The 13,396-nt window shown below is 47.9% G+C and overlaps 1 protein-coding gene across 1 annotated transcript in view; it reads left to right on the top strand.

The window, feature by feature from the left end:
• The window catches only part of LOC125942394 (uncharacterized), a 29,485-nt gene that overhangs the window by 8,955 nt on the left and 7,134 nt on the right, over positions 1-13,396 (top strand). The window lies entirely within an intron of this gene.

Genomic DNA, 13,396 nt, shown 5'->3' with positions numbered 1-13,396 from the left:
AAGTGCGGTTTTGTTTACGAAAATATATATCCACTGAAAGCTAGGGATTTAATTAATCATATGGCGACGCCGCTCTTATGCGGTCTTGTACTTACCAGAGATAGCGAAATTTCGTAACACAGCAAAAGAAAAAAAAAACTCGTGGTGGCCACAAACAACTCTTTATTGGTACAAAAGATGGGCAGCCACTCCTCTGAAAAAATATTTGCATGACAGTTATAATTATAATCATCCAGCAGTTAAACATACCTCCCGATGGTTCTTTTCGAGCACAGCGCTTGCTGAAGTACATGGCCTGACGGGTGGCCACTTGTAGACCATTAGTTAAATCGGCCCGTGGCGTCCTGCTAGTCGATCGGCAATGCACCTTTGCAGATACGATATGTGTCAACATTTCTTTGAATGTTCTCAGCTTCCACACCACAGGTGACCTGTCCTTGGTCGACAATTTGTCCACAAAGGTACGCTGCATATGCGACGCCGAGCGTTCTCGCCTCCGCATCCAGCGAGATCACCACCCTTTCTCATTGGCACTTCTTGGTTGGCGTGCATCCTTAATTTGCAGTACAGAACGCCAGCGTAATCGGGAACACGGTGGCAACTCCAGTAGATGGAGGGACCACTCAAAGCCAATAAATACTCAGGCAAACCGGGCGCACGTTGCGACGTCGTCATGACAGCTTCATCGGCATCTGTTTCTGTTTCACGGCAATCGGATTGCTCATCACCGCACACTTTGGATATTTTGGCCTCGCATGTCACGGCCGCGCTGCTTCGCTTCTTAGGTCATCTTGGCTGCACCGGCTTTTTGGACAAGTAACCAGGGGCCTTTGACAGCAGCGTCGGCACGGCATCGGGCAGGAGCTCCGGCTTTCCTCATGGAGTACGCACCTCTTAAACGTTTATAATGTGCACCTAGTCTCGCAGGATACACGATGGTTCAAAATGAAGTTCCCAAACGACACATGCTTCCTCGAGTTTCTTGTCTTTGCGGTGCAAGTTGGCTTCCCAAATTCACCGTCTTTCTTCACCTGTCGGCGCGGTGAACAACGACGGCTGGAGCGAAGCAGTGTCGTTGCCGTTGACGTTTGGACATTCCTACTTTTGATTCAGCCGACTGGGCGCGAAACAGACTCGAACAGCAGGTTGAAACACCAAAAAACAGTCAACGCCGCGAATCAAGCCCGCATTAATAAGCATGCGAAGCAGCGGAGGGAGCCAGCCCACGCGACCACTGCGCCGCCGCCAACATCTGCTGCCCGTCCGCACTCGCCGCCTCGCTGCCGCTGCAATGCATAGGATGCTCCGGCTCCTGAACCCACTACCCCCTTCTAGAACACTATAGTTCTAACCATTCTAAGTATTCAGATAGTATGCCGAAAATGACGAGCAAAAGGTGTTGGGTGGGTGGAGCTGGCTCATCACGCCAACGGATGGAAAATTTTGCGGCACGAGTACAAAGAAAGCGCAAGCGCTGTATGTAGATGGTTTCTGTTGACGTCATCGCGGCCGTCAACTCCGAGTACTAGCACGTCGAAAGTTGCGTAAACAAGACATGCGACAGCCCAACAGGAACGTCTGGTGCCGAGCGATCAATTGATAGGTGACAATCTGGCAAAAGGAGGTCACTTGTCAAAAAGCGAAACAATGTACTCGTGATAACATTGGGCCCGAACGTTATTATGGCCGCCGTGTTTGGGCACCAGCATGGTGAAAAGCAGCGCCCATGACCAGAGGAAGACACCACCTTGTGACCAGTCATATTCTCGTTCGACAACTTGTACTTCATAATGCACGTTGCCTTTAATCCTCCGGAACACGCCGCGGTTGCTCAGTGGCTATGGTGTTGGGCTGCTGAGCACGAGGTCGCGGGATTCAATACCGGCCACGGCGGCCGCATTTTGATGGGGGCGAAATGCGAAAACACCCGTGTACTTACATTTAGGTGCATGTTAAAGAACCCCAGGTGGTCGAAGTTTCCAGAGTCCCCCACTACGGCGTGCCTCATAATCAGATCGTGGTTTTGGCACGCACAACCCCATAATTTAATTTTTTAATCCTCCGGAAACCTCTAAAAGCGATTGCGTAAACTGCGCACTATGAAAAATTACACCCTCGATGATGAATTTATTATGAATACATCCCTTTTGGCGCCCTTACTTTAGGTGAAAACTTAAAAAAATAGGTGTCTTTGCTTGCAGAACACCCTTATGGAAATAGGATGGATATTTGGGCCAGTTGGTATTGCATTATTATAAAACTTACCGCTCGAAAATGACACTGCATGAAGACAAGTGACACCACACGCGCCCACTCGCAACATATCTTTACTACACGTATGCCGTCTATATACACATATAGAAAATATACTTATCGCGCACGTCAAGACGAGATAAAGAAAACATGCATCCATGCACGTGTTCGATATCGATTAATGAAATCGAATTGTCATGCAGTATTATCGATGGTCGGCTTACGCCCAGTGCGGCGTTCTTGGTGATATGATAGGCTTTCGAGATTCCTCGTGTTGTTTGGCCAGGGTGACGGAGCAAAATGACCGTACTCGAAAGGAAAAACGGCGCGAAAAAACACAAGACAAGGAGGGGGACACACACCAGCGCACACCAGCGCTGGTGTGTGTCCCCCTCCTTGTCTTCTTGTCGTGTTTTTCGCGCTGTTTTCCCTTTAGAGTATGTACCGACTAGCCCAAGCCTCTACGGTCTTGCAAAATGACCGTGTTTTCGAAGAGGGGTAAACACTGGTACGATTGAGAATGTAAGGCAACATGCGCCATTTCATGAATTTCTGTGTTCTCTGAGGCTTATGTTAACACAGCGGCCGGTTTGGCTAATATAAACGTGACCACAAGAAAGGGGAACTTTGCACACCACTCTTGAAACACACTCGACAACACGTTTCACATGCTTCTGGCTACATTTCCTATTACACAATTAGGTGCCGTGCGCCCTACTGTGCACATTGGAACAAATGTGGGTAAGCTTGTGTTCGGTAGAAAATACCACCTGCACGCCATTCCTCTTTCCTACATTTTTTTAATGCCATGCGGCGTTTAATGCACATCGATAATAGCTGCAAAATTCCCGTTTTATTCACAGAAATACGACGCCCGTATTCTTTTTTTTACGATTCTCACGAGCTTTTCACACTGATTTCACGAGCTTTTCAGGAACACTCTTAGGGCATCCTCTTATTAGTGTGCTAAAAGCGTGCGACACATACACCTTACAGAACTCAAGCTTGCTTTCGCACTTGAACATTTAAAGCAGGTAAAAACTCGTACGGGTTAATTTCCAGTGGTTAGCGCGAATTCGTTGGTGGAGCACGTCATACGGTCACAGTAGGCCATGGACACCAACCTGCTACAGGTATTTGGCGCCCCTGGAGGTGAAGTAGGACAACGTTTTCTTTTTTCTATTCTGCCTTTCACTTTTAACAGCGGAGTTGTTTAAGCTCTTGGTTAGGCCGCGCAGTGCGAACAAAAATTGTGGGCCGATCCTGGAGGTGATCCTGCAGAAAGAGTCCAAGCGCAACGGCGCATACGGTTGTGATCTAGCGAAGCTTTTAAGCTGGAGGATGATCCGTCGAGTGTAAGCCGCAAAACCTCGGCCCGGCGATGACGTCACCATGCGTCACCTAGCAACGCTTCGCCCCAGCTGCGCCGACCGCGCCGAGCCTCGACACAGCTGCGTGAGCCGTGACGTCATCGCTCGCGCCGCATCGCTTCGCCTTAGCTTTGCCGAGCCATTACGTCACCGCGCCGTGCGGAGTGGTTGCCGCGGCTGCACAAACACGGAGCTAAGCGTGACGCCACTGCGCTGACCCGCGGGATATATAGCTCCGCGTCGCCGCCGCAGCTACATCAAAGCACCGCCATCTCCGCGCCGAGCACATCGCCGCGAAGATGTCCCGGGGCGTCCGAAGAACAGCGTCATTCCCGAAGAAGAGGAAGCGCGGCGCGAAAGCCGCCGCGCCTCTACTCGAGAGCTAGTGACACGACTTTGGTCCGATACCGAGTATTGCGCCACAGAAGCGGCGGCGAAACGTCGGTGATTCGCAGAATATCCGCAGTTACGAGACCGCGAAACCGAGCAACAGAGTTTGAGCGTCCAGAAGCGTCCATATACTTTAATGACCGAGTTTTCGTTGCTCCTTGGGCTGTCGACGATTCCGGGGTGATGTTGCAAAAACGTGGCTGAGTCTCGAAGCATAACCTCGCAAAAACTTAGCCGAACCGAGATAAAGCTAAGTGGGGTCGCCAGCTTCGCACTTTGCCCAGCCTTCGCACCACGCTGCTTGCCCAGCCGACACCGACACCGTATTTTCTGCGACATGGGGCCCGATCATAATTTAGAAAGGTTCGGTTTTCAACATTCCCCTCAATGTTGCCTAGAACCAAAGTACAGCGAAACACCATCAAAATAGGAGGACGCTTAAGCTTCGCCTTTTAAAGTGGAACGCGATATCATTCAAAGATCCCTGGATGCTTATCAGTCTTTTAAATGCGAAGCATTTCTTGGCGAACATTTGCTACTTCGACAGTATCTATCTATCTAGCCGCCTACGTCTTGGTGCTCTTGTGGTCGTTTCATTAACTTGGTAGGCACCAAAATTGGCATAGTGTGACAGCAGTGTATGACGAATATAAGTGATAGGTCATCACATAAGTGTTATGACCTATGCAATGCGTGTCATGCAGTAGCGCACCCAGGATTTCTGCCAAGTTTTGAGTTGACAGTTTGCCAATACCATCTAAACAGCACTAATTTTGATTTCTTCACGTGAAATTGTTAGGGTATGCGCTTTTTGCGAGTGTGCAGACGATTGCGCGTCTTACATCTTAGTTGCAGTACTCAAATGCGTAAGGAAAGAAAATGGGTTAAACAAAAGGGGGGATAAGTCGGCCTCAGGGGGGTTACAACCCCCGAATCCTCCCCCCCCCCCCGTCGGTGCGCCACTGGTGTCATGTAGGTCATGACAATGACCAGGCGAAAAGATTAACCCTCAAAAACGATTGAAATGGGTTCGGAGTTTTAGCACTAAGTGAAGGAAACACTAAATGATGCTAGTAGAAGTCTGTCATGAGCATGACTACGGCTTTCGCCTTAAGGTCTCTTCGGCGTAGCTAAAGGGACCCCTGAGGACTCATGACATGCATGTCATGTAGGTCATGAAAGAGCCACCTACGTCGTGTTGCTCTCATGGTCGTTTCGTTAACTCGGTAGGCTCCACGCACACTGCTACGCATAACATCGATTCCCACTGGGCATGGGATCTGCCGGCTTTTTTTCTCGCATATTCTAATGACAGTCCGATGCTGTCATGTCAAAGTTGTGGTTAAGTGGTAGTGACGGATTTTACTTTGAGAAATTCAATTGTTTACTAACACCTTGCGCCACGCGAAGGGCCCGCCCGGTCGAGGTGGTTCGGGATGATGTGGTTTAGCATGATTATTTCAGCCAGACGCTGATGCTTACGCCGACAACGACGCCGGATTTTCTGCGACATGGGGCCCTTAACGCTATCGCATTAAAAAGCTGAATATCTCTACAGCCTCAAAACACAGCCTGGTGTTCCCATTTCCAGCCTCTACTAATATATGCGACGAACATTGTGGTGTACGGTCTTACTGGCTACCTTTAAAGGCTGCTCGGATATTAGGCGTTTTCTGAGATCCCATGGTCCGTAAACGTTTTGCGTCGATAGTACATGTGTACGTTATGCAGTCGCTCCTAGTGACACGTGACACTTCGAGAATTATTCAAGGCAACATCTGTTATTTACGTAATCTGTTGCTTCAATAGACGAATTAAAGTTTACAGAAAAAATAACACACAAACCGACTATCTGCGTGATTTTGTTTACTTCTCACCACAGCAAGCGAGATGTACAGCCTCCCGCATTTCTAGCTATATCGCTCAAGCGTCCATCGCCCGTCATTTTAGCGCCTTTAAGCGGTGATAATCAGCCAGACCGCCAGAAATACTCCCAACTGCACTAATCACTCTCCTATGCAAGAGTCGTCTAATGCGATGTTCCCTTTGGGACGACGTACGACCATATTATAGCGTTCTCGCGCGATATAGCTAAAAAATGTCAGTTTCGCCATAAGGGCGAAGCAATGACTGCGATAGCAACACAGCAATGTCATACGAAGTAAGCTGAGCGGCTTTGGTAGCAATATAAATTGTAGTAAACATGAGCTGATTAAGTAAGCAGGTGTGCTGCGGCGTAAGTAGACCGACATGAAGAGAGACTCGATGACCACGAGAAGGCGCGTGTGAAACGGTGGTGTTGATGAGAAGCGCTTCCCGTGGGCAGCGCGTGCGAAGGGACACACCTGTAGCGCTGCACTGCCGATCCGGGCAGCATTGCATGTGTAGCGTGCGTTGGAAAATGTGGCCCGACTATTACTAACTAAATGAACAAGCGCGGTGTGAGCGCGCACAAACAAACACGAATAAATCACACTGACTGCAGACAACGACTGTCAAAATGCTGGCAGCAAGCATACGCCGCAGAGGGCGAAGGTACGTGCGGTCTATCGCTTCAACGGAAACTGAGCGGCGAATGCACGGCGCATAAAGGTCAGAGCCGTGTGGAGATAAGAGACGGTGCGCGGACGAGCGACGAGCGCGGTTGTTGGCAGAGTAATAGTGCGCCCCCCTCCCCCCCCCCCCGCTCCCTCCGGCGCTGGCTTCCTGCTTCCTTGCTTGCGCGTGGGAGATGAGTGCGTTCGCTCTCCGTGATAGCGCGCGCTCCCGCACGCTTCCGCTCGGGCATACGGCGCGCGGCGCAGATTTTATCTATAGGGAACCTCACGGCGACGACGACGGCGACGGCAGAAATCCGGTTGAAGTGTCCATATAATTGCTATTGCAATAAAATGCGGGAGGCTGTACTTCCGTTTCCTCTGCTTGTTCCAACGTCGTGCAGTCGCGCTCGCTGACAACGGAACTGTCATTTTCTACCGTGCTCCAGCGCACTATCATTCTCTGTGATCCGCTTGCGTCTGCGTCATTGTTCGTGCAGCACTTACTTACACCGCTAGTCGGGTGTTCCGCGTGCAGAGCGCGCAAACTCATGCACTGCGCGAAAGAACACAAACGCAACAGCTCGCGCTCGAGGTAGTCGTCGGAAGTGCGCCGCGCACCAAAAAAAAAAAAAAAACGCGAGAAAAAAAGTGGGTCCCGTGACGGAATTCGTCGCTCGATTGTCCGGCTCCGTCATGGGAGAACGCAGGGAAGGAACTTCGCTTGCATGGGTAGACGGGGCAAGTAGAGAGTCTCTATTGGCAGTGGCACTCGCCTCCAGAAATCATGGGTTCGCGGCTCTGAAATAGTTCTATCTCCGCTATTAATTAGCCAATTCGAAAAATTCATTCGGTAGAACGTACCTTAAAGGGCACGTAAGAAGTTCCAGCGTATAACCAAAATGTACTATGTGACCTTGCTAGGGGCCCTTTAAGCTTGATGTTTGCTTATGTTCGGTTTCTTGGCTGGACTTTCAATGTTTAGAGAATGATCATTGTAATATTTATATAGAGCAAACTAAATTTCATATACATTTCCTTCTGCATGCAACATAGCGAACATTATTTTACTTGTAACTACCAAGTCCGTCTTTTTACTTTTTCTTGCGCCTTTTCTCTTTCTTAAGGCTTTTCAATCTCGCTTATCCCCTCCCTCTTGAAGACTAGCATGTAGGCGACTTTCCACATGCTGGCAAAAACCTCTGCGTTTTAGTAAAGAGCTTTCTCTCTCTCTCCTTTTGCTCGTCCGCACAAACGACACGCGTCGTCGCGTGCAAGCGACGTCCGAGGCTAGGCAATCCTTGAGAATCCCTCCACGAAGCGCCTATAATGTGCACATAAACCAAGGAAGCGCTGCACAGTCTTCTTCTCTGTGGGCGGTGGAAACTCGGTGATCGCAGCTAATTTGTCGGGGTCTGATCGGACGGGTGCAAACATGGCCGAGAAATTTGATCCTTTGGAAAGCAAAGTGAGTGGCGTTTTTCAGGCTTGATGGTGAGGTCTGCAGGGGGGAATGCAGCGAGGACGCTCTTGAGTTGTGCAAGATGTTCGTCAAATGTGCTCGAGAACATGACGACGTCGTCCGAATATACGAGGCAGGTTTACCACTCGAGTACGGAGAGGATGGTGTCCATCCGCTGGAAAGTGCCAGGCCTGGAACAGTAACCGAAGGAGATAACTTTACTCACTCCCTCCACCAGAATAGTGTAACATCGCGTTGTAGGTCGAAATGGCTATGCTCTATCCTGGATTTTCATGAGCTCGTGGTATCTCAAACGCAAGTGATGGGTGCTTTCCGTCGCCTGCGACGAAGCAATGGTTTGAATCAGACTGGTATGAATTTCCACTAAAGCTGACGATTATATACATTGACCTCTTTCTTAGTCTCGCGTGGATTATATATAATATCTGTATAATTTAAGGTATTCCATTCCAAGTTACTTTTGGAAAGGGTAGAAGGCAAAGTGCATTATGTATTACAAGGATAAATTGAAATATTAACACCAGAGCGCCTGTCCGAAGCAAAACTGAACCTAAGTGCGCGCCGTCGGCCAGTCATCGCCAATGAAAACAATAAAAAAAGGCGAAAGCTTGCACTATGCCGCGCAAAGCTCAAGACACAGCGAAGCTGGCCGACTGGTTGCGTCTCTTGGTTGTAGCTATGGTTATCACTCTTTTTTTCTCTTTCTTTCTTTATCTCTCTCGCTCTAATTTCTCTTTCTCTCTGCCAAAGGAAGTTGTGTTACAATCATCAGTACAATGCAACCATATGGTTCCCGTAAATGCACGTTCTGCAAGCGTGGGTGTATAGCATATGCTGATGATATCGCAGTATTCTGCGACGATTGCGACAGCGTTCTTGAAGCTGTTCGTGTTGTAAAGAAATACTGTGAGGGATCTGGATCGCAGATAAATTGGGAAAAGTGCATCGGTATTTGGCACGGTCATTGGGACATTATACCTGCTCATTTTGAAAACGTCCGTTGGTCAACAACGCCGGCTAAGTACTTGGGTGTGCCGCTCGAGCACTATAAAGATAGCAAACAGTACTGGTCTGATGAAGCTGACAGAATGAGGGAAAAAGCAAAGGGTTGGTAGGGGCGAGATTTATCAATGTTTGGCCGGCTTACTGTGTGCAAGATTTTCTTAGTAGCGAAAATGTGGTATAGTTTGCTAGTCTTGTCTATGTGTCGTTCAAATGTGCAAAATATGCACCGTGTTTCTGCCGTATTCATATGGGCTTCTAGTTGGGAAAGGGTAAGCAGAACCAATTTTTTTCGTTCAGTCCGCAGTGGTAGGCTAGGTTAGGTCTGTCACATTTATTTATCAGACAAATTGTGTCGCGTTTTCTTTTCTTGCTCGATCAAAGAAATGATTTTCTGCGCACATTCGTTCAAGAGCAATTGGGGAAAGTATTGCCGCAATACATTTTATCTACTAGTGGTGAGACTGGAAGAAGTGTTACTGGATATTTGCGCGAAGTGGTTCATTAACTTCGTATGTTGCGTGCTCGGTTCTCCATGGAATATCTGTGCTCTGTGACAAGAAAAACATTGTATAGAGATTTAGTGGACACAATGTTGCCAATAACGTTGTACAGGTCTGTAAACTGGGGAGGTCAATGAGATCATGTATTGAAACGGGTTAAAACAATGCAGTTAGACCTGCTCTATAAACGTTTTTCTTTTGGCTGCACACGAACACGCTACCCATAAAAGCATGGTTAGATGAAAAAGGGATTTATGTTCCATGGACTGCTTACTTTGAAAAAAAAAAAACGGAGACCATCGTGCATGTGTTCATCGATTGCTGGGATCCAATATTTCTTTGGGATGTCTTAGTACGGACACTTAAAAAATAACTACCTATTACACCTCTAGGTATTCGGTTTTGGCCAGCAGATAACGAAGGAGGAATTCTGTATGACATGTTTATGCTCCTTGGCCTCTGCAGTCTGTGGAAAACGCGAATGGCAGTGCGACATGCGGATGTCGATACCCGTCCGCCGAGAAATAACTTCATTGAGAATGTCGCATTTATTCGGGAAATATACAGTGCGCAGAGTCCTAAGTGGCTGGCTATTCTCGATGATTTTATTAAGCTGCAGCGATTTTAATACTACAATGTTGGCCAAAGTGTGGCTGACATGTTTCAGCGTCTAAAAGTGTATTGGTTTGTACTGCAAGCAGGCAATAAAGAAAAAAAAAGTGTATAGCGCAGTGGTTACGATGCTCGCCTTCAGACCGTGGGTACACGGGCTCGAATCCTGCCTTGCCAAGAACGCTCATTTTGTTTTATTTCTCTCGGGCGACGAGCGCAGACGCGCCAGGATGACGTCACGGCGCATGCTCAATAGCGCACAGCTGGCGGGAGGTCGGCGGAGCCGTCTGTGTGGCGTCCCCTGGTTGCCATGGCTACTACGTGGCTGTTTCGTGGAACACGCACAAATTACCGCTGGCTTAAACTGCGGAAGAAGACGACGAAGCTCGAGGCAATGCTGTTGATAACTTCGTGGCACACGCACAAATTACGGCTGACTTAAACAGCTGCGCTGCTACAGAGTCGTAGTTTCGCCCGAAAGGCAAAGCGTCAATTGCGTTAGCAAATTTGTAGATAGCTATACAAAGTAGGAATATTAGTTTTATCGGCCGTATACACGTTTTTTTTATACTGCGCCCCTGTTAGGGCTATGGCAAGAGTGGAGAATTACAGTTGTAAAGCGTACACACAGTGCAAATATAAGCAGCATGAGAGCAAAAAAGATAAACAATGAAAAGATAGATCACTAACATTCAAGTTTAAACAAGAAATCGTCCAACGGTAGGGAACGAATGGCACCAGGCATAGAGTTCCGATATTCAATGGTTAAAGGGAAAAGCTTTATTTAAACGCATCAGTACGTGACCGATGTGGTACAATTTTAAGATGGTGATACCTCCTAGATTAGAAAGGTTCCGCAATTTTTTTGTATGTGCTAAAGCACGATGTGTTCGATGAGTTAATTAATGAGTGCAATAGCTTTCGGGATTATATGTTGCGAAGGATACTGAGCGTTCTTAGATTTATTTCTGAAAGTTTAGAAGACGGAGAAATGTTACCATATAGACGGTAGATTAACCGGGTAGCTTTTTTTCCGGACCATTTCCAACTTCATGGTGTCTGATTTCTTATGTGGATTCCATACCACAAGAAATGAGATACCATGAAGTTGGAAATGATCCAGAAGAAAAGCAATCCGATTTATCTACTGTTGATAGATGGTAGAATATATGGTAGGTGGGAACTTGCCAACACTCGCTTAGTAACTAACTTAACAAGCACAGTTTCACGTGCGCTCAGGTAAACATGATCATACACATCTCGCTCGATGACCGCGGAAACTCGCTGTCAAGTGCTGCAGTCAGGAAGCGCGGCAGCAGTAGCGAACGAATTGAGATTCGTGCTGTCTCTTGCTTCAAGGTGAACTAAACGTCGAAAGCACAGCGCATACGAAGCTACCGGCCCTGGGCGTACTTTCTACACGTCGCAGATCGCTTTAAAGATGAGGCCCGCGCGGGCGCGCACTTCATGTACGTGGTAAATTGCTGTAGCAGCAGTCGCCGCCAGAGTAGAACGCCCCCTTCCTCTCTCAGCCCCTACGTGCCACGCGCGTGACAGAAGCGCGCTTCCGCCCAGCGTTTCTCCCTCGCACGCCCGAGATTGAGCCGCGATCGTCGGCTGACCATCGCAAGCTTTCACTCGCACCTACAGCGTACGGCGCGCGGCGACGATGTTATCGCGTTTGGGCTTTATACCGAACATCACGGCGACGACCAAAGCGTCGGCAGAAATGTGCTTAGAGTGTCCATATAGTTGCTATCGCAATAAAATGGCAAGAAAACTATCTCAGTAAGGCAAGCGTCTTCGCATCCGGTGGGCAAACAGGATGTTCGCGCGCCTGTCTGGTGATGGCTGGCTGAGGTCGGCACGGTACGTTGTTTTGCCTCGGGCACGCGCTCAGCTCTTCGCATTTCATTTTTTGTTTACAGTAAACGGGGTCGTCCGAGCATATTAGTGCTTCTCGGCAATTGTTTTAGAGCTTGCAGGTCAATATGTCGGGTACAACGGGTTTCTGCGTTTGTACAGAAGTTTTGTGGCCACCGATGTTTGTGGACCTCATTCTTCACGACCAAGTTGGGAAGATTTGCCTGGAACGAGTGCCGCAGCGAAACGAACATCGCTAACCTCTCTTCTTGCGTTCAATTTTGGTCGTACCTAGGCGTGATTGGTACTGAACAAAGCTGGCTACCATGCGTGAACGAGCTCCCTTTGGTAAAGCTCATGGTATTTACCTCGGCATTCCCGAGTATGCGGTTTGTACTTAATGGGTAGTGTCGTACAGCAACTACAGCAAGTAATGCGGCCATGAAAGTGCTACTCCGTGGGCTTTAGTGCATAGTGTATAGTTCATAGTATAGTGCATAGTGTATAGTATAGTTGGTAGGAGGATCACTATATTGATTACAAACTATAATGTGCTTGGCCGTGTTATAGTTAAAGCATAACACGCGATGTTTTCGTTGATTTTCTCTTCGTTTTCGTATGTCTCGAACTATTTTGTCGTCGCGCATGCATGGAGTGCGCTCTACAAGCTGCGCGGTACATGCTGCGCCTGTAACAGGCAGCGTTAGTTCAATAGAATCGGCTTTTGTGTGTGGTTTTGTGTTGTGCGTTTTGTCAGCAGAATTTGTGGAAACCATATGTTAGGAAGTTCGTGAATCACAACTCAACATAAATCGTCTTTTAAAGACTGTTCTCGGCAATGTCAGATTTTGTGTAAGCAAGATATCCAGCCAAAAGGTGGGAAAGTGGTTATTCGGAAGGATTATACATATATGCAGGTCTCCACATCGTTCAAATTCGTTTTTATGCTCGGGTACAGGCTTGCCTGAACTTAGATGTTTTCAAACGAAGTTTCCTTTGCGAATTATCCCGTAGTTTCCTTACCACAGCTGCTTGCTGGGTGATGTATTGCCAAATGCTCGCACCCTGGACAGCACTACCATGTTTACTACCCTTGTAGCTGTCCAGGTTGCTGGCCTTGTTTCTACGGAATTTCTCAGATATAAAATAAATGTTACCTCAACAGCCTACTGGTATGAGTTGCGCTTTTGAAGACACGGACACAAAGGGGAGTGCTTATCTGTGTGCCTTACTGTGTCCTTGTCTTCAAAAGCGCAACCCATACCAGTGTGCAATTCCAACTCGCCCAAGAAACAACACTAAATAGACCCACTGCAACGAGTATACATCATTAAGACATGTATTTCATTAATAAAGCAAACGTTTCAAATTTTTCTATGCCTA

The sequence above is a fragment of the Dermacentor silvarum genome, chromosome 1, assembly GCF_013339745.2.
Source record: "Dermacentor silvarum isolate Dsil-2018 chromosome 1, BIME_Dsil_1.4, whole genome shotgun sequence".
In the NCBI taxonomy this organism is placed as follows: Eukaryota; Metazoa; Arthropoda; class Arachnida; order Ixodida; family Ixodidae; genus Dermacentor; species Dermacentor silvarum.
This window is presented reverse-complemented; position numbering and strand designations above follow the sequence as displayed.